General features: G+C 42.3%; 1 long non-coding RNA gene across 2 annotated transcripts in view; it reads right to left on the bottom strand.

Annotated features, from left to right (window-relative positions):
* LOC137642294 (uncharacterized) overlaps window positions 1-21,574 on the bottom strand; it is a 104,041-nt gene extending 82,467 nt beyond the window's left edge. The window contains exon 1 of one of the 2 annotated variants that reach the window (XR_011044732.1): window positions 21,527-21,574. This is a non-coding gene — a long non-coding RNA (uncharacterized lncRNA). Of the gene's footprint in view, window positions 1-21,522 lie in introns of both variants that reach the window. The other variant, XR_011044733.1, reaches the window with a different exon arrangement.
* Between the last annotated feature and the right edge of the window lie 1,189 nt (window positions 21,575-22,763).

The following is a 22,763-nucleotide window of genomic DNA, read 5'->3' as shown; positions in this document are numbered from 1 at the left end:
GGCATCGCACAAATAATATACCCGTGACCGGCACTGCAGAAATTATATACCCGTGACCGGCTTTGCACAAATATATACCCGTGACTGGCATCAGCACAAATAATATACCCGTGACTGGCATCGCACAAATAATATACCCGTGACTGGGATTGTACAAATAATATACCCGTGAATGGCATCGCACAATAATATACCCGTGACGGCATTGCAGAAATTATACACACTTGACCGGCTTTGCACAAATAATATACCCGTGAGTGGCATCACACAAATAATATACCCGTGACCGGCATTGCAGAAATTATATACCCGTGACCGGCTTTGCACAAATAATATACCCGTGAGTGGCATCGCAAAAATAATATATCCGTGACTGGCATCGCACAAATAATGTACCCGTGAGTGGCATCGCACAAATAATATACCCGTGACTGGCATCGCACAAATAATATACCCGTGACTGGCATCGCACAAATAATATACCCAGTGACCGGCATTGCAGAAATTATATACCCGTGACCGGCATTGCAGAAATATATACCCGTGAGTGGCATCGTACAAATAATATACCCGTGACTGGCGTCACAAAATTAATATTCCCGTGACTGGCATCGCTCAAATAATATACACGTGACCGGCATTGCAGAAAATATATACCCGTGACCGGCTTCGCACAAATAATATACCTGTGATGGCATCGCACAAATAATATACCCGTGACTGGCATTGCAGAAATAATATACCCGTGACTGGCATCGCAAAATAATATACCCGTGACTGGCATTGCACAAATAATATACCCGTGACTGGCATCGCACAAATAATATACCCGTGACCGGCATTGCAGAAAATATATACCCGTGACCGGCTTTGCACAAATAATATACCCATGAGTGGCATCGCACAAATAATATACCTGCGACTGGCATCGCACAAATAATATACCCGTGACTGGCATCGCACAAATAATATACCCGTGACTGGCATCGCACAAATAATATACCTGTGACCGCCATTGCAGAAATTATATACCCGTGACCGGCTTTGCACAAATAATATACCCGTGACTGGCGTTGCACAACTATTATGCCCGTGACTGGCGTTGCACAACTATTATGCCCGTGACTGGCGTTGCACAACTAATAAGCCCGTGACTGGCGTTGCACAACTAATATACCCGTGACCGGCGTTGCACAATATACCCGTGGCAAGCATTGCACAATATAACCGTGACCGGCATTGCACAATATAACCATGACCGGCATTGCACAATACAACCATGACCGGCATTGCACAAATAATGTACCCGTTACCGGCATTGCAAAAATAATATACCCATGACTGGCACTGTAAAAAATAATATACCAGTGACTGGCATTGCAAAAATTATATACCCGTGACCGGCATTACACCAATAATATACCCGTGACCGGCATTGCACCAATAATATACCCGTGACCGGCATTGCACAAATAATATGCCCGTGACCGGCATTGCACAAATTATATACCCCTGACCGGAATTGCACAAATAATATACCCGTGACCGGCATTCCAAGAATAATAGACCCGTGACCGGCATTGCAGAAATTATATACCGTGACCGGCATTGCAAAAATAATATACCTGTGACTGGCATTTCACAAATAATATACCCTTGACCGGCATTGCACAAATTATATACCCCTGTCCGGCATTGCACAAATAATATACCCGTTACCGGCATTGCACAAATAATATACCTGTGACCAGCATTGCACAAATTATATACCCATGACCGGCATTGCACAAATAATATACCCAAGACCGGCATTTCACAAATAATATACCCGTGACCGGCATTGCAAAAATTATACACCCGTGACCGGCATTGCACAAATAATATACCCGTGACCGGCATTGCAAAAACAATATACCCCTGACCGGCATTGCACAAATTATATACCCCTGCCTGGCATTGCACAAATTATATACCCCTGCCCGGCATTGCAAAAATAATATACCCGTTACCGGCACTGCGAAAAATAATATACCAGTGACTGGCATTGCAAAAATTATATACCCGTGACCGGCATTGCACCAATAATATACCCGTGACCGGCATTGCACAAATAATATACCCATGACCAGCATTTCACAAATAATATACCCATGACCGGCATTGCACAAATAATATACCCGTGACCGGCATTGCACAAATAATATACCCGTGACCGGCATTGCACAAATAATATACCCGTGACCGGCATTGCACAAATAATATACCCGTGACCGGCATTGCAGAAATTATATACCCGTGACCGGCATTGCACAAATAATATACCCTGTGACCGGCATTGCACAAATAATATACCCATGACCGGCATTTCACAAATAATATACCCGTGACCGGCATTGCAGAAATTATATACCCGTGACCGGCATTGCACAAATAATATACCCGTGACCGGCATTTCACAAATAATATACCCGTGACCGGCATCGCAGAAATCATATACAAGTGACCGGCATTGCACAAATAATATACCCATGACCAGCATTTCACAAATAATATACCCGTGACCGGCATTTCACAAATAATATACCCGTCACTGGCATTGCAAAAATAATATACCTGTGACCGACATTGCAGAAATAATATACCCGTGACCGGCTTTGCACAAATAATACACCCGTGACTGGCATCGCACAAATAATATACCCATGACTGGCATTCCAAAATTAGATACCCGTGACCTGCATCGCACCAATAATATAACCGTGACCGGCATTGCACAAATAATATACCCATGACCAGCATTTCACAAATAATATACCCGTGACCGGCATTGCAGAAATTATATACCCGTGACCGGCATTGCACAAATAATATACCAGTGACCGGCATTTCACAAATAATATACCCGTGACCGGCATCGCAGAAATCATATACTAGTGACCGGCATTGCATAAATAATATACCAATGACCGGCATTTCACAAATAATATACCCGTGACCGGCATCACAGAAATCATATACTAGTGACCGGCATTGCACAAATAATATACCGTGACCGGCATTTCACAAATAATATACCCGTGACCGGCATAGCAGAAATTATATACACATGACCGGCATTGCAGAAAAAATATACCCATGACCGGCATTTCACAAATAATATACCCGTGACCGGCATTGCACAAATAATATACCCGTGACCGGCATTGCACAAATAATATACCCGTGACCGGCATTGCACAAATAATATACCCGTGACCGGCATTGGACAAATTATACCCCCATGACCGGCATCGCAGAAATTATATATCCATGACCGGCATTGCACAAATAAAATACCTGTGACCGGAATTGAACAAATAATATACCCCTGACTGGCATTGCACAAATAATATACCCGTCACTGGCATTGCAAAAATAATATACCCGTGACGGCATTGCAGAAAATATATACCCCTGACAGGCATTGCAGAAATATATACCCGTGACCGGCATTTCACAAATAATATACCTGTGACCGGCATTTCACAAATAATATACCCGTGACCGGCATTCACAAATAATATACCCGTGACCGGCATTGCAAAAATAATATACCCGTGACCGGCATTGCACAAATAATATACCCGTGACCGGCATTGGACAAATTATACCCCCATGACCGGCATCGCAGAAATTATATATCCATGACAGGCATTGCACAAATAAAATACCTGTGACCGGCATTGAACAAATAATATACCCCTGACTGGCATTGCACAAATAATATACCCGTCCTGGCATTGCAAAAATAATATACCCGTGACAGTACTGCAGAAAATATATACCCCTGACAGGCATTGCAGAAATTATATACCCGTGACCAGCATTGCACAAATAATATACTCGTGACCGGCATGCCGAAATTATATACCCGTAACCGGCTTTGAACAAATAATATACCCGTGACTGGCATTGCCCAAATAATATACCCGTTAATGGCATCGCACAAATAATATACCCCTGACCGGCCTCGCACGAATAAATTACCCGTGACCGGCAGTGCAGAAATTATATACCCGTGACCGGATTTGCACAAATAATATACCCATTAGTGGCATCGCACTAATATACCCGTGACTGGCAATGCACAAATAATATACCCGTGACTGGCATCACAAAAATAATATTCCCGTGACTGGCATCGCACAAATAATATACTGTGACCGGCATTGCAGAAATAATATACCCGTGACCGGCTTTGCACAAATAATATACCCATGACTGGCATCACACAAATAATATACCCGTGACTGGCATCGCACAAATAATATACCCGTGACTGGCATCGCAAAAATAATTTACTTGTGACTGGCATCGCACAAATAATATACCCGTGACCGGCACTGCGGAAATTATATACCCGTGACCGGCACTGCAAATATATACCCGTGACTGGCATCGCACAAATAATATACCCGTGACTGGGATTGTACAAATAATATACCCGTGAATGGCATCGCACAAATAATATACCCGTGACCGGCATTGCAGAAATTATATACACTTGACCGGCTTTGCACAAATAATATACCCGTGAGTGGCATCGCAAAATAATATACCCGTGACTGGCATCGCACAAATAATATACCCGTGACGGGCATCGCACAAATAATATACCCGTGACGGGCATCGCACTAATAATATACCCGTGACCGGCATTGCAGAAATTATATACCCGTGACCGGTTTTGCAGAAATTATATACCCGTGAGTGGCATCGCACAAATAATATACCCGTGACTGGCGTCACCAAATTGATATTCTCGTGACTGGCATCGCACAAATAATATACCCGTGACCGGCTTTGCACAAATAATATACCCATGACTAGCATTGCACGAATAATATATCCGTGACTGGCATCACAAATAATATACCCGAGACTGGCATCGCACAAATAATATACCCGTGACTGGCATTGCACAAATAATATACCCGTGACTGGCATCGCACAAATAATATACCCGTGACTGGCATCGCACAAATAATATACCCGTGACCGGCATTGCACAAATAATATACCCGTGACTGGCATCGCACAAATAATATACCCGTGACTGGCATCGCACAAATAATATACCCGTGACTGGCATGCACAAATAATATACCGTGACTGGCATCGCACAAATAATATACCCGTGACCGGCATTGCAGAAATTATATACCCGTGACCGGCTTTGCACAAATAATATACCCGTGACTGGCATCGCACAAATAATATACCCGTGACTGGCATTGCACAAATAATATACCCGTGACTGGCATTGCACAAATAATATACCCGTGACTGGCATCGCACAAATAATATACCCGTGACCGGCATTGCAGAAATTATATACCCGTGACCGGCTTTGCACAAATAATATACCCGTGAGTGGCATCGCACAAATAATATACCCGTGACTGGCATCGCACAAATAATATACCCGTGACTGGCATCGCACAAATAATATACCCGTGACTGGCATCGCACAAATAATATACCCGTGACCGCATTGCAGAAATTATATACCCGTGACCGGCTTTGCACAAATAATATACCCGTGACTGGCGTTGCACAATAATATACCCGTGACTGGCGTTGCACAATATATGCCCGTGACTGGCGTTGCACAATAATAACCCGTGACTGGCGTTACACAATAATATACCCGTGACCGGCATTGCACAATATACCCGTGGAGCATTGCACAATATAACCCGTGACCGGCATTGCACAATATAACCATGACCGGCATTGCACAATACAACCGTGACCGGCATTGCACAAATAATATACCCGTGACCGGCATTGCAAAAATAATATACCCATGACTGGCACTGCAAAATAATATACCAGTGACTGGCATTGCAAAATTATATACCCGTGACCGGCATTGCACCAATAATATACCCGTGACCGGCATTGCACAATAATATACCCGTGACCGGCATTGCACAAATAATATACCCGTGACCGGCATTGCACAAATATATACCCTGACCGGCATTGCACAAATAATATACCCGTGACCGGCATTCCAAAATAATATACCCGTGACCGGCATTGCAGAAATTATATACCCGTGACCGGCATTGCACAAATAATATACCTGTGACCGGCATTTCACAAATAATATACCCGTGACCGGCATTGCACAAATTATATACCCTGTCCGGCATTGCACAAATAATATACCCGTGACCGGCATTGCACAAATAATATACCCTGTGACCGGCATTGCACAAATTATATACCCATGACCGGCATTGCACAAATAATATACCCAAGACCGGCATTTCACAAATAATATACCCGTGACCGGCATTGCAAAAATTATACACCCGTGACCGGCATCGCACAAATAATATACCCGTGACCGGCATTGCAAAAATAATATACCCGTGACGGCATTGCACAAATATATACCCCTGCCTGGCATTGCACAAATATATACCCTGACCGGCATTGCAAAATAATATACCCGTGACCGGCACTGCGAAAAATAATATACCGTGACTGGCATTGCAAAAATAATATACCCGTGACCGGCATTGCACAAATAATATACCCGTGACCGGCATTGCACAAATAATATACCCATGACCGGCATTGCACAAATAATATACCCATGACCGGCATTTCACAAATAATATACCCGTGACCGGCATTGCACAAATAATATACCCGTGACCGGCATTGCACAAATAATATACCCGTGACCGGCATTGCACAAATAATATACCCGTGACCGGCATTGCACAAATAATATACCCGTGACCGGCATTGCACAAATAATATACCCGTGACCGGCATTGCACAAATAATATACCCATGACCGGCATTCACAAATAATATACCCGTGACCGGCATTGCACAAATAATATACCCGTGACCGGCATTGCACAAATAATATACCCGTGACCGGCATTGCACAAATAATATACCCGTGACCGGCATTTCACAAATAATATACCCGTGACCGGCATCGCAGAAATCATATACAGTGACCGGCATTGCACAAATAATATACCCATGACCAGCATTTCACAAATAATATACCCGTGACCGGCATTTCACAAATAATATACCCGTCACTGGCATTGCAAAAATAATATACCCTGTGACCGGCATTGCAGAAATAATATACCCGTGACCGGCTTTGCACAAATAATATACCCGTGACTGGCATCGCACAAATAATATACCCATGACTGGCATTCCAAAATTAGATACCCGTGACCTGCATCGCACCAATAATATACCGTGACCGGCATTGCACAAATAATATACCCATGACCAGCATTTCACAAATAATATACCCGTGCCGGCATTGCAGAAATATATACCCGTGACCGGCATTGCACAAATAATATACCCGTGACCGGCATTTCACAAATAATATACCCGTGACCGGCATCGCAGAAATCATATACTAGTGACCGGCATTGCACAAATAATATACCCAATGACCGGCATTTCACAAATAATATACCCGTGACCGGCATCACAGAAATCATATACGTGACCGGCATTGCACAAATAATATACCCGTGACCGGCATTTCACAAATAATATACCCGTGACCGGCATAGCAGAAATTATATACACATGACCGGCATTGCAGAAAAATATACCCATGACCAGCATTTCACAAATAATATACCCGTGACCGGCATTTCACAAATAATATACCCGTGACCGGCATTGCACAAATAATATACCCGTGACCGGCATTGCACAAATAATATACCCGTGACCGGCATTGCACAAATAATATACCCGTGACCGGCATTGGACAAATTATACCCCCATGACCGGCATCGCAGAAATTATATATCCATGACCGGCATTGCACAAATAAAATACCTGTGACCGGCATTGAACAAATAATATACCCCTGACTGGCATTGCACAAATAATATACCCGTCACTGGCATTGCAAAAATAATATACCCGTGACGGCACTGCGAAAATATATACCCTGACAGGCATTGCAGAAATATATACCCGTGACCAGCATTTCACAAATAATATACCCGTGACCGGCATTTCACAAATAATATACCCGTGACCGGCATTTCACAAATAATATACCCGTGACCGGCATTCGCACAAATAATATACCCGTGACCGGCATTGCAAAAATAATATACCCGTGACCGGCATTGCACAAATAATATACCCGTGACCGGCATTGGACAAATTATACCCATGACCGGCATCGCACAAATATATACCATGACAGGCATTGCACAAATAAAATACCGTGACCGGCATTGAACAAATAATATACCCTGACTGGCATTGCACAAATAATATACCCGTGACTGGCATTGCAAAAATAATATACCCGTGACAGTACTGCAGAAAATATATACCCCTGACAGGCATTGCAGAAATTATATACCCGTGACCAGCATTGCACAAATAATATACCGTGACCGGCATTGCCGAAATTATATACCCGTAACCGGCTTTGAACAAATAATATACCCGTGACTGGCATCGCCCAAATAATATACCCGTTGATGGCATCGCACAAATAATATACCCCTGACCGGCTCGCACGAATAAATTACCCGTGACCGGCAGTGCAGAAATTATATACCCGTGACCGGATTTGCACAAATAATATACCCATTAGTGGCATCGCACTAATATACCCGTGACTGGCATGCACAAATAATATACCCGTGACTGGCATCACAAAAATAATATTCCCGTGACTGGCATCGCACAAATAATATACTGTGACCGGCATTGCAGAAATAATATACCCGTGACCGGCTTTGCACAAATAATATACCCATGACTGGCATCACACAAATAATATACCCGTGACTGGCATCGCACAAATAATATACCCGTGACTGGCATCGCAAAAATAATTTACTTGTGACTGGCATCGCACAAATAATATACCCGTGACCGGCACTGCGGAAATTATATACCCGTGACCGGCTTTGCACAAATATATACCCGTGACTGGCATCGCACAAATAATATACCCGTGACTGGGATTGTACAAATAATATACCCGTGAATGGCATCGCACAAATAATATACCCGTGACCGGCATTGCAGAAATTATATACACTTGACCGGCTTTGCACAAATAATATACCCGTGAGTGGCATCGCAAAAATAATATACCCGTGACTGGCATCGCACAAATAATATACCCGTGACGGCATCGCACAAATAATATACCCGTGACGGGCATCGCACTAATAATATACCCGTGACCGGCATTGCAGAAATTAATATACCCGTGACCGGTTTTGCAGAAATTATATACCCGTGATGGCATCGTACAAATAATATACCCGTGACTGGCGTCACAAATTGATATTCTCGTGACTGGCATCGCACAAATAATTACCCGTGACCGCTGCACAAATAATATACCCATGACTAGCATTGCACGAATAATATACCCGTGACTGGCATCACAAAAATAATATACCCGTGACTGGCATCGCACAAATAATATACCCGTGACTGGCATGCACAAATAATATACCCGTGACTGGCATCGCACAAATAATATACCCGTGACTGGCATCGCACAAATAATATACCCGTGACCGGCATTGCACAAATAATATACCCGTGACTGGCATCGCACAAATAATATACCCGTGACTGGCATCGCACAAATAATATACCCGTGACTGGCATGCACAAATAATATACCCGTGACTGGCATCGCACAAATAATATACCCGTGACCGGCATGCAGAAATTATATACCCGTGACCGGCTTTGCACAAATAATATACCCGTGACTGGCATCGCACAAATAATATACCCGTGACTGGCATTGCACAAATAATATACCCGTGACGGCATTGCACAAATAATATACCCGTGACTGGCATCGCACAAATAATATACCCGTGACCGGCATTGCAGAAATTATATACCCGTGACCGGCTTTGCACAAATAATATACCCGTGAGTGGCATCGCACAAATAATATACCCGTGACCGGCATTGCAGAAATTATATACCCGTGACCGGTTTTGCACAAATAATATACCCGTGACTGGCATCGCACAAATAATATACCCGTGACTGGCATCGCACAAATAATATACCCGTGACTGGCATCGCACAAATAATATACCCGTGACTGGCATCGCACAAATAATATACCCGTGACCTGGCATTGCAGAAATTATATACCGTGACCGGCATTGCACAAATAATATACCCGTGATGCATCGCACAATAATATACCCGTGACTGGCATCGCACAAATAATATACCCGTGACCGGCATTGCAGAAATTATATACCCGTGACCGGCTTTGCACAAATAATATACCCGTGACTGGCATCGCACAAATAATATACCCGTGACCGGCGTCACAGAAATTATATACCCGTGACCGGCATGCACAAATAATATACCCGTGACTGGCATCGCACAAATAATATACCCGTGACCGGCATTGCAAAATTATATACCCGTGACTGCATCGCACAATAATATACCGTGACTGGCATCGCACAAATAATATACCCGTGACCGGCATTGCAGAAATTATATACCCGTGACCGGCTTTGCACAAATAATATACCCGTGACTGGCATCGCACAAATAATATACCCGTGACTGGCATCGCACAAATAATATACCCGTGACTGGTATTGCACAAATAATATACCCGTGACTGGCATCGCACAAATAATATACCCGTGACCGGCATTGCAGAAATATATACCCGTGACCGGCTTTGCACAAATAATATACCCGTGAGTGGCATCGCACAAATAATATACCCGTGACTGGCATTGCAGAAATTATATACCCGTGACCGGCATTGCACAAATAATATACCCATGAGTGGCATCGCACAAATAATATACCCGTGACTGGCATCGCACAAATAATATACCCGTGACCGGCATCGCACAAATAATATACCCGTGACGGCATCGCACAAATAATATACCCGTGACTGGCTCGCACAAATAATATACCGTGACCGGCATCGCACAAATAATATACCCGTGACCGGCATTGCACAAATAATATACCCGTGACTGGCATCGCACAAATAATATACCCGTGACTGGCATCGCACAAATAATATACCGTGACCGGCATTGCAGAAATAATATACCCGTGACCGGCTTTGCACAAATAATATACCCGTGACTGGCATCGCACAAATAATATACCCGTGACGGATTGCACAAATAATATACCCGTGATGGCATCGCACAAATAATATACCCGTGACCGGCATTGCAGAAATTATATACCCTTGACCGGCTTTGCACAAATAATATACCCGTGAGTGGCATCGCACAAATAATATACCCGTGACCGGCATTGCAGAAATTATATACCCGTGACCGGCTTTGCACAAATAATATACCCATGAGTGGCATCGCACAAATAATATACCCGTGACTGGCATCGCACAAATAATATCCGTGACGGCATCGCACAAATAATATACCCGTGACTGGCATCGCACAAATAATATACCCGTGACTGGCATTGCAGAAATTATATACCCGTGACCGGCTTTGCACAAATAATATACCCATGAGTGGCATCGCAAAATAATATACCCGTGACTGGCATCGCACAAATAATATACCCGTGACGGCATCGCACAAATAATATACCCGTGACTGGCATCGCACAAATAATATACCCGTGACCGGCATTGCAAAAATAATATACCCGTGACCGGCTTTGCACAAATAATATACCCGTGAGTGGCATCGCACAAATAATATACCCGTGACCGGCATTGCAGAAATAATATACCCGTGACCGGCTTTGCAAAATAATATACCCATGAGTGGCATCGCAAAATAATATACCCGTGACTGGCATCGCACAAATAATATACCCGTGACGGCATCGCACAAATAATATACCCGTGACTGGCATCGCACAAATAATATACCCGTGACCGGCATTGCAGAAATTATATACCCGTGACCGGCTTTGCACAAATAATATACCCATGAGTGGCATCGCAAAAATAATATACCCGTGACTGGCATCGCACAAATAATATACCCGTGACGGCATCGCACAAATAATATACCCGTGACTGGCATCGCACAAATAATATACCCGTGACCGGCATTGCAGAAATTATATACCCGTGACCGGTTTTGCAGAAATAATATACCCGTGAGTGGCATCGCACAAATAATATACCCGTGACTGGCGTCACAAATAATATCCCGTGACTGGCATCGCACAAATAATATACCCGTGACTGGCATTGCAGAAATAATATACCCGTGACCGCTTTGCACAAATAATATACCCATGACTGGCATTGCACAAATAATATATACCCGTGACTGGCATCGCACAAATAATATACCCGTGACTGGCATCGCACAAATAATATACCCGTGACTGGCATCGCACAAATAATATACCCGTGACTGGCATCGCACAAATAATATACCCGTGACCGGCATTGCACAAATAATATACCCGTGACTGGCATCGCACAAATAATATACCCGTGACGGCATCGCACAAATAATATACCCGTGACTGGCATCGCACAAATAATATACCCGTGACCGGCATGCACAAATAATATACCCGTGACCGGCTTTGCACAAATAATATACCCGTGACTGGCATCGCACAAATAATATACCCGTGACTGGCATTGCACAAATAATATACCGTGACTGGCATTGCACAAATAATATACCCGTGACCGGCATTGCACAAATAATATACCCGTGAGCGGTTTTGCACAAATAATATACCATTGAGTGGCATCGCACAAATAATATACCCGTGACCGGCATTGTAGAAATTATATACCCGTGACCGGTTTTGCACAAATAATATACCCGTGACTGGCATGGCACAAATAATATACCCATGACTGGCATCGCACAAATAATATACCGTGATTGGCATCGCACAATAAAATGCCCGTGACTGGCATCGCAACAAATAATATACCCGTGACCTGCATCGCAGAAATTATATACCAGTGACCGGCATTTCACAAATAATATACCCCGTGACTGTCATCGCACAATTAATATACCCGTGACTGGCATCGCACAAATAATATACCCGTGACTGGCATTGCAGAAATTATATACCCGTGACCGGCTTTGTACAAATAATATACCCGTAACTGGCATCGCACAAATAATATACCCGTGACCGTCATCACAGAAATTATATACCCGTGACCGGCATCGCACAAATAATATACCCGTGACCGGCATCGCACTAATAATATACCCGTGACCGGCATCGCACTAATAATATACCCGTGACCGGCATTGCATAAATGTATACCCGTGACTGGCATCGCACAAATAATTATACCGTGACTGGCATCGCACAAATAATATACCCGTGACCGGCTTTGCACAAATATATACCCGTGACTGGCATCGCACAAATAATATACCCGTGACTGGCATCGCACAAATAATATACCCATGACTGGCATTGCACAAATAATATACCCGTGACTGGCATTGCAAAAATAATATACCCGTGACAGTACTGCAGAAAATAATATACCCTGACAGGCATTGCAGAAATTATATACCCGTGACCAGCATTGCACAAATAATATACTCGTGACCGGCATTGCCGAAATTATATACCCGTAACCGGCTTTGAACAAATAATATACCCGTGACTGGCATCGCCCAAATAATATACCCGTTGACTGGCATCGCACAAATAATATACCCTGACCGGCCTCGCACGAATAAATTACCCGTGACCGGCAGTGCAGAAATTATATACCCGTGACCGGATTTGCACAAATAATATACCCATTAGTGGCATCGCACTAATATACCCGTGACTGGCATCCACAAATAATATACCCGTGACTGGCATCACAAAAATATTCCCGTGACTGGCATCGCACTAATAATATACTGTGACCGGCATTGCAGAAATAATATACCCGTGACCGGCTTTGCACAAATAATATACCCATGACTGGCATCACACAAATAATATACCCATGACTGGCATCGCACAAATAATATACCCGTGACTGGCATCGCACAAATAATATACCCGTGACTGGCATCGCAAAAATAATTACTTGTGACTGGCATCGCACAAATAATATACCCGTGACCGGCACTACGGAAATTATATCCCGTGACCGGCTTTGCACAAATATAATACCCGTGACTGGCATCGCACAAATAATATACCCGTGACTGGGATTGTACAAATAATATACCCGTGAACTGGCATCGCACAAATAATATACCCGTGACCGGCATTGCAGAAATTATATACACTTGACCGGCTTTGCACAAATAATATACCCGTGAGTGGCATCGCAAAATAATATACCCTGTGACTGGCATCGCACAAATAATTTACCCGTGACGGGCATCGCACAAATAATATACCCGTGACGGGCATCGCACTAATAATATACCCGTGACCGGCATTGCAGAAATTGTATATACCGTGACCGGTTTTGCAGAAATTATATACCCGTGAGTGGCATCGTACAAATAATATACCCGTGACTGGCGTCACAAAATTGATATCTCGTGACTGGCATCGCACAAATAATATACCCGTGACTGGCATCGCACAAATAATATACCCGTGACTAGCATTGCACGAATAATATATCCGTGACTGGCATCGCAAAATAATATACCCGAGACTGGCATCGCACAAATAATATACCCGTGACTGGCATTGCACAAATAATATACCCGTGACTGGCATCGCACAAATAATATACCCGTGACTGGCATCGCACAAATAATATACCCGTGACCGGCATTGCACAAATAATATACCCATGACTGGCATCGCACAAATAATATACCCGTGACTGGCATCGCACAAATAATATACCCGTGACTGGCATCGCACAAATAATATACCCGTGACCGGCACTGCAGAAATTATATACCCGTGACCGGCTTTGCACAAATATTATACCCGTGACTGGCATCGCACAAATAATATACCCGTGACTGGCATTGCACAAATAATATACCCGTGACCGGCATTGCACAAATAATATACCCGTAACTGGCATCGCACAAATAATATACCCGTGACCGGCATTGCAGAAATTATATACCCGTGACCGGCTTTGCACAAATAATATACCGTGACTGGCATCGCACAAATAATATACCCGTGACCGGCATTGTAGAAATTATATACCCGTGACCGGTTTTGCACAAATAATATACCCGTGACTGGCATCGCACAAATAATATACCCGTGACTGGCATCGCACAAATAATATACCTGTGACTGGTATCGCACAAATAATATACCCGTGACTGGCATCGCACAAATAATATACCCGTGACCTGCATCGCAGAAATATATACCAGTGACCGGCATTTTACAAATGATATACCCCAGATGTCATCGCACAATAATATACCCGTGACTGGCATCGCACAAATAATATACCCATGACCGGCATTGCAGAAATTATATACCCGTGACCGGCTTTGTACAAATAATATACCCGTGACTGGCATCGCACAAATAATATACCCGTGACCGGCGTCACAGAAATTATATACCCGTGACCGGCATCGCACAAATAATATACCCGTGACTGGCATCGCACTAATAATATACCCGTGACCGGCATTGCATAAATTATATACCCGTGACTGGCATCGCACAATTATACCTGTGACTGGCACGCACAAATAATATACCCGTGACCGGCACTGCAGAAATTATATACCCGTGACCGGCTTTGCACAAATATTATACCCGTGACTGGCATCGCACAAAAAATATACCCGTGACTGGCATCGCACAAATAATATACCCATGACTGGTATTGCACAAATAATATACCCAGTGACTGGCATTGCACAAATAATATACCCATGACCGGCATTGCAGAAAATATATACCCGTGACCGGCTTTGCACAAATAATATACCCTGTGAGTGGCATCGCACAAATAATATACCCGTGACTGGCATTGCAGAAATTATATACACTTGACCGGCTTTGCACAAATAATATACCCATGAGTGGCATCGCACAAATAATATACCCGTGACCGGCTTTGCACAAATAATATACCCATGAGTGGCATCGCACAAATAATATACCCGTGACTGGCATCGCACAAATAATATACCCGTGACTGGCATCGCACAAATAATATACCCGTGACTGGCATCGCACAAATAATATACCCGTGACTGGCCTCGCACAAATAATATACCTGTGACCGGCATCGCACAAATAATATACCCGTGACCGGCATTGCACAAATAATATACCCGTGACTGGCATCGCACAAATAATATACCCGTGACTGGCATCGCACAAATAATATACCGGTGACCGGCATTGCAGAAATAATATACCCGTGACCGGCTTTGCACAAATAATACACCCGTGACTGGCATCGCACAAATAATATACCCGTGACTGGGATTGTACAAATAATATACCCGTGAATGGCATCGCACAAATAATATACCCGTGACCGGCATTGCAGAAATTATATACACTTGACCGGCTTTGCACAAATAATATACCCGTGAGTAGCATCGCACAAATAATATACCCGTGACCGGCATTGCAGAAATTATATACCCGTGACCGGCTTTGCACAAATAATATACCCATGAGTGGCATCGCAAAAATAATATACCCATGACTGGCATCGCACAAATAATGTACCCGTGACGGGCATCGCACAAATAATATACCCGTGACTGGCATCGCACAAATAATATACCCGGGACTGGCATTGCAGAAATTATATACCCGTGACCGGCTTTGCACAAATAATATACCCATGAGTGGCATCGCAAAAATAATATACCCGTGACTGGCATCGCACAAATAATGTACCCGTGACGGGCATCGCACAAATAATATACCCGTGACTGGCATCGCACAAATAATATACCCGTGACCGGCATTGCAAAAATTATATACCCGTGACCGGCTTTGCACAAATAATATACCCGTGAGTGGCATCGCACAAATAATATACCCATGACCGGCATTGCAGAAATTATATACCCGTGACCGGCTTTGCAAAAATAATATACCCATGAGTGGCATCGCAAAAATAATATACCCGTGACTGGCATCGCACAAATAATGTACCCGTGACTGGCATCGCACAAATAATATACCCGTGACCGGCATTGCAGAAATTATATACCCGTGACCGGCTTTGCACAAATAATATACCCATGAGTGGCATCGCAAAAATAATATACCCGTGACTGGCATCGCACAAATAATATACCCGTGACGGTCATCGCACAAATAATATACCCGTGACTGGCATCGCACAAATAATATACCCGTGACCGGTATTGCAGAAATTATATACCCGTGAGCGGTTTTGCAGAAATTATATACCTGTGAGTGGCATCGTACAAATAATATACCCGTGACTGGCGTCACAAAATTAATATTCCCGTGACTGGCATCGCACAAATAATATACCCGTGACCGGCATTGCAGAAATAATATACCCGTGACCGCCTTTGCACAAATAATATACCCATGACTTGCATTGCACAAATAATATATACGTGACTGGCATTGCACAAATAATATACCCGTGACTGGCATCGCACAAATGATATACCCGTGACTGGCATCGCACAAATAATATACCCGTGACTGGCATCGCACAAATAATATACCCGTGACCGGCATTGCACAAATAATATACCCATGACTGGCATCGCACAAATAATATACCCGTGACTGGCATCGCACAAATAAAATACCCGTGACTGGCATCGCACAAATAATATACCCGTGACCGGCACTGCAGAAATTATATACCCGTGACCGGCTTTGCACAAATATTATACCCGTGACTGGCATCGCACAAATAATATACCCGTGACTGGCATTGCACAAATAATATACCCGTGACCGGCATTGCACAAATAATATACCCGTGAGCGGTTTTGCACAAATAATATACCATTGAGTGGCATCGCACAAATAATATACCCGTGACCGGCATTGTAGAAATTATATACCCGTGACCGGTTTTGCACAAATAATATACCCGTGACTGGCATGGCACAAATAATATACCCGTGACTGGCATCGCACAAATAATATACCTGTGATTGGTATCGCACAATTAAAATGCCAGTGACTGGCATCGCAAAAATAATATACCCGTGACCTGCATCGCAGAAATTAAATACCAGTGACCGGCATTTCACAAATGATATACCCCAGACTGTCATCGCACAATTAATATACCCGTGACTGGCATCGCACAAATAATATACCCGTGACTGGCATTGCAGAAATTATATACCCGTGACCGGCTTTGTACAAATAATATACCCGTAACTGGAATCGCACAAATAATATACCCGTGACCGTCATCCCAGAAATTATATACCCGTGACCGGCATCGCACAAATAATATACCCGTGACCGGCATCGCACTAATAATATACCCGTGACCGGCATCGCACTAATAATATACCCGTGACCGGCATTGCATAAATTGTATACCCGTGACTGGCATCGCACAAATATTATACCTGTGACTAGCAACGCACAAATAATATACCCGTGACCGGCTTTGCACAAATATTATACCCGTGACTGGCATCGCACAAATAATATACCCGTGACTGGCATCGCACAAATAATATACCCATGACTGGCATTGCACAAATAATATACCCGTGACTGGCATCGCACAAATAATATACCCGTGACCGGCATTGCAGAAAATATATACCCGTGACCGGCTTTGCACAAATAATATACCTGTGAGTGGCATCGCAAAAATAATATACCTGTGACTGGCATCGCACAAATAATATACCTGTTACTGGCATCGCACAAATAATATGCCCGTGACTGGTATCGCAAAAATAATATACTCGTGACCGGCATCGCAGAATTAACATACCAGTGACTGGCATCGCACAAATAATATACCCGTGAAGGGCATCGCACAAATAATATACCCGTGAATGGCATCGCACAAATAAAATACCTGTGACCGGCATTGCAGAAATTATATACCCGTGACCGGCATCGCACAAATAATATACCCGTGACTGGCATCGCACTAATAATATACCCGTGACCGGCATTGCATAAATTATATACCCGTGACTGGCATCGCACAAATAATATACCTGTTACTGGTATCACACAAATATTATACCCTTGACCGGCTTTGCACAAATAATATACCCGTGACTGGCATCGCAGAAATAATATACCTGTGAATGGCATCGCACAAATAATATACCTGTTACTGGTATCGCACAAATAATATACCCGTGACTGGCATCGCACAAATAATAAACCGTGACCAGCATTGCATAAATTATATAACCGTGACTGGCATCGCACAAATAATATACCTGTGACTAGCATCGCACTAATAATAAGCCCGTGACCGGCTTTGTACAAATAATATACCCGTGACTGGCATCGCACAAATATTATACCCGTGACTGGCATCGCACAAATAATATACCCGTGACCGGCATTGCAAAAATTATATACCCGTGACCTGCTTTGCGCAAATAATATACCCGTGACCAGCATTGCAGAAATTGTCTACCCGTGACCGGCTTTGCAAAAATAATATACCCGTGACTGGCATCGCACAAATAACCCGTGACCGGCATTGCATAAATTATATACCCGTGACTGGCATCGCACAAATAATATACCTATGACTGGCATAGCACTAATAATATACCCGTGACCGGCTTTGCACAAATAAGATACCCGTGACTGGCATCGCACAAATAATATACCCATGACCGGCATTGCAGAAATTATATACCCGTGACCGGCTTTGCGCAAATAATATACCTGTGACTGGCATCGCAAAAATAATATACCCGTGACTGGCATCGCACAAATAATATACCCGTGACTGGCATCACACAAATAATATACCCGTGACTGAATCGCACAAATAATATACTCATGACTGGCACCGCACAAATAATATACCCGTGACTGGCATCGCACAAATAATACACCCGTGACTGGCATCGCACAAATAATATACCCGTGACTGGCATCACACAAATAATATACCCATGACTGGCATCACACAAATAATATACCCATGACTGGCATTGCACAAATAATATACCAGTGACTGGCATCGCACAAATAATATACCCGTGACTGGCATCGCAGAAATTATATACCAGTGACCGGCATTTCACAAATAATATACCCGTGACCGGCATTGCACAAATTATATACCCATGACCAGCATTGCACATTTTATATACCCATGACCAGCATTGCACAAATAATATACCTGTGACCAGCATTGCTTAAATAATATATTTCTGACTGGCATTGCACAAATATACTCGTGACAGGCTTTGCACAAATATACCCGTGACCGGCTTTTCACAAATTACACACCCGTGACCGGCATTGTTTCAATAAGTCTTCACAATTATTTCATAAATAAAATTACCTCATTATATCAATACGTATTCCTCTATAGGCAGAAGTTAAAGGCTATAAACCTAAATCAAATATGTTAGCCTATAATTCAATTGAGCATATCTAATAAACTAAATAGTCTCATTTGTCATCTTCACGAGTTACCGCCTAGGTCATTGCCTAACTATTTAGATGGCTTATTAACAGTCTAGAAATAATAAAGCTTTTTTTAGCATAGACGATGCTGAAAATCTCACCGTAGGTCATGGTGTACATATTTTTAGAGCTTGAAAAGTACTTCAGCTTGTCCTTTCAACAAACGCTTTTAGAAACTGAAAGTTATTCGAAGTGTTTGAATATTAGGAAATAGATTAGTCAGGGACATTTCCTCTAAACAACTTAATGAAAGTAAATAAAATTACTGGAATATATAGTTCTGCTCTAATATATCGGAAACTTGTACAAATAGACGTTATTCCTGGAAATATGTAAATATATAACAAATTAATCTAAACCGGGCTAGTATATTTAAAGAAAAATAGACCTAGTCTTCCTATGTATGAAATATAATGTAAAGATTCTCGTCACCAGTCAAAAATAAACTGGGCACAAAGTCTCCTAAACACCACTAACCGATTAAAACTTTTAAAAAAGTCTGGCACAAACTTGGTGCTTTTTCAGGTATCGACACCTTCCATCTAATATCTATATCCAGATTGAATCAATTACGAACAAATAAAACTTTTTATAGAATCACGTACTTTAATTGCGTTAATAACACTTTTGTAGATTCCCATACAGTCACGCACTAAGCTTTGAATCGAAGGTATAAATCAAAACACTTATTGAATAGACTTTAGCTAAACAAAATATCATATGGCGATTGAGAAACCTTTGAAATAGGACCGTCACTAAAAATTTCAATTAAGTGAAAAACATCCTAAAGTCACTTTAAAAGTTAATGAAAATTTTACTTTCGGCCACTACATAAACACTCGGGAATTCGCTATATCTACGGAAACTAAATAAAACGAATATAAATACAGCAATACCCACTAACCATACTCCATTTTAAGTCCGCATAGCACTTCATTTAGGCAAACTGATGCGAAAAGCACGACTCTTTTCTTCATCAACTGCTGAAGTAAATCCAAGGACACGGGACATGGCAAGCTCTTGAAGATTACTCGCTCGGCCGTCCTTGGGTGGCGCCATCTATGAGGAATAATCCTCACCACTACAGGACACGAATAAAACTTTTCCCATCATAACGAGAGATAACAGATCTAAATCGTAATGATATTTCTATGGAACATAAAAGAAACCACTACGTGAAAAAATATAATCTGTATGCAAAGTTTTCTAAATAGACATTTTAAAATACAATATATATGGAGGATTATTTGACAAGAATAATTCTAAAATTGTAGTTTTAACACTTCAGTACATTATGCAGCACACATAACGTACGGAAAATTCCCTACATTTCATAAAAAATATATATACTATAATAAATATCAGTCGTTTAAAAAGCTAATTGTTACCTCCGCCAACGAAGTTGGAAGGAGGTTATGTTCTCGTATCTGTCTGTACTTTTTACTTTTACTTTTAGGGGTTTATTTCTCGCCCTCCATCAAACACTAAAGGTCTGTTCAGGCGGGCCTTGGTGTGTGAAAAAAATAATTCCTTTCCAGTTAATATTTTGGTCTGTATCGTTATCAGTTATTTCGCTAGCATTTGTATTCAGGCTTAATAGTTTTCAGGTCACTATTATAACACTTTCTAAAAAGATAAGTCTTCAGGTTTTTCTTGAAAGCTGCCACATTATTGCTATTCTTGACATCGAGTGGAAGGTCGTTAAAGAGTCTCGGTGCCGCATAACTGAACGTTCCTCCTATTGCATGATTCACACTAACTTCGAATAGTCTATGTGGGTCATCTGCATGTCTAACTCTTACAGCGGCGCTGGTAGCTTCAGGGTAGGGGACCAGGCAATCACGAAGATATTTAGGCTTATCACTTATAAGTGCTTTGTGAGTCAACAAGCAAATTTTAAATTCAATTCTAGCCTTAACAGGTAACCAATGTAGATCGATCAGTGCAGGAGTTATTCTCTCCCGAAATTTAATGCCTTTTATCAGTCTAGCCGCCCGGTTTTGCACATTTTGAAGTTTTCTTAGTAGTGTATTGGGCAATTTGTAGTACAGAGAATTGCAATAATCAAGCCTTGATATTACATGACTCATCACTAAAATTTTTGTACTGCCCTCTGTTAAATATTTTATAATAAATGCTAT

The sequence above is a fragment of the Palaemon carinicauda genome, chromosome 6, assembly GCF_036898095.1.
Source record: "Palaemon carinicauda isolate YSFRI2023 chromosome 6, ASM3689809v2, whole genome shotgun sequence".
Classification (NCBI taxonomy): domain Eukaryota; kingdom Metazoa; phylum Arthropoda; class Malacostraca; order Decapoda; family Palaemonidae; genus Palaemon; species Palaemon carinicauda.
This window is presented reverse-complemented; position numbering and strand designations above follow the sequence as displayed.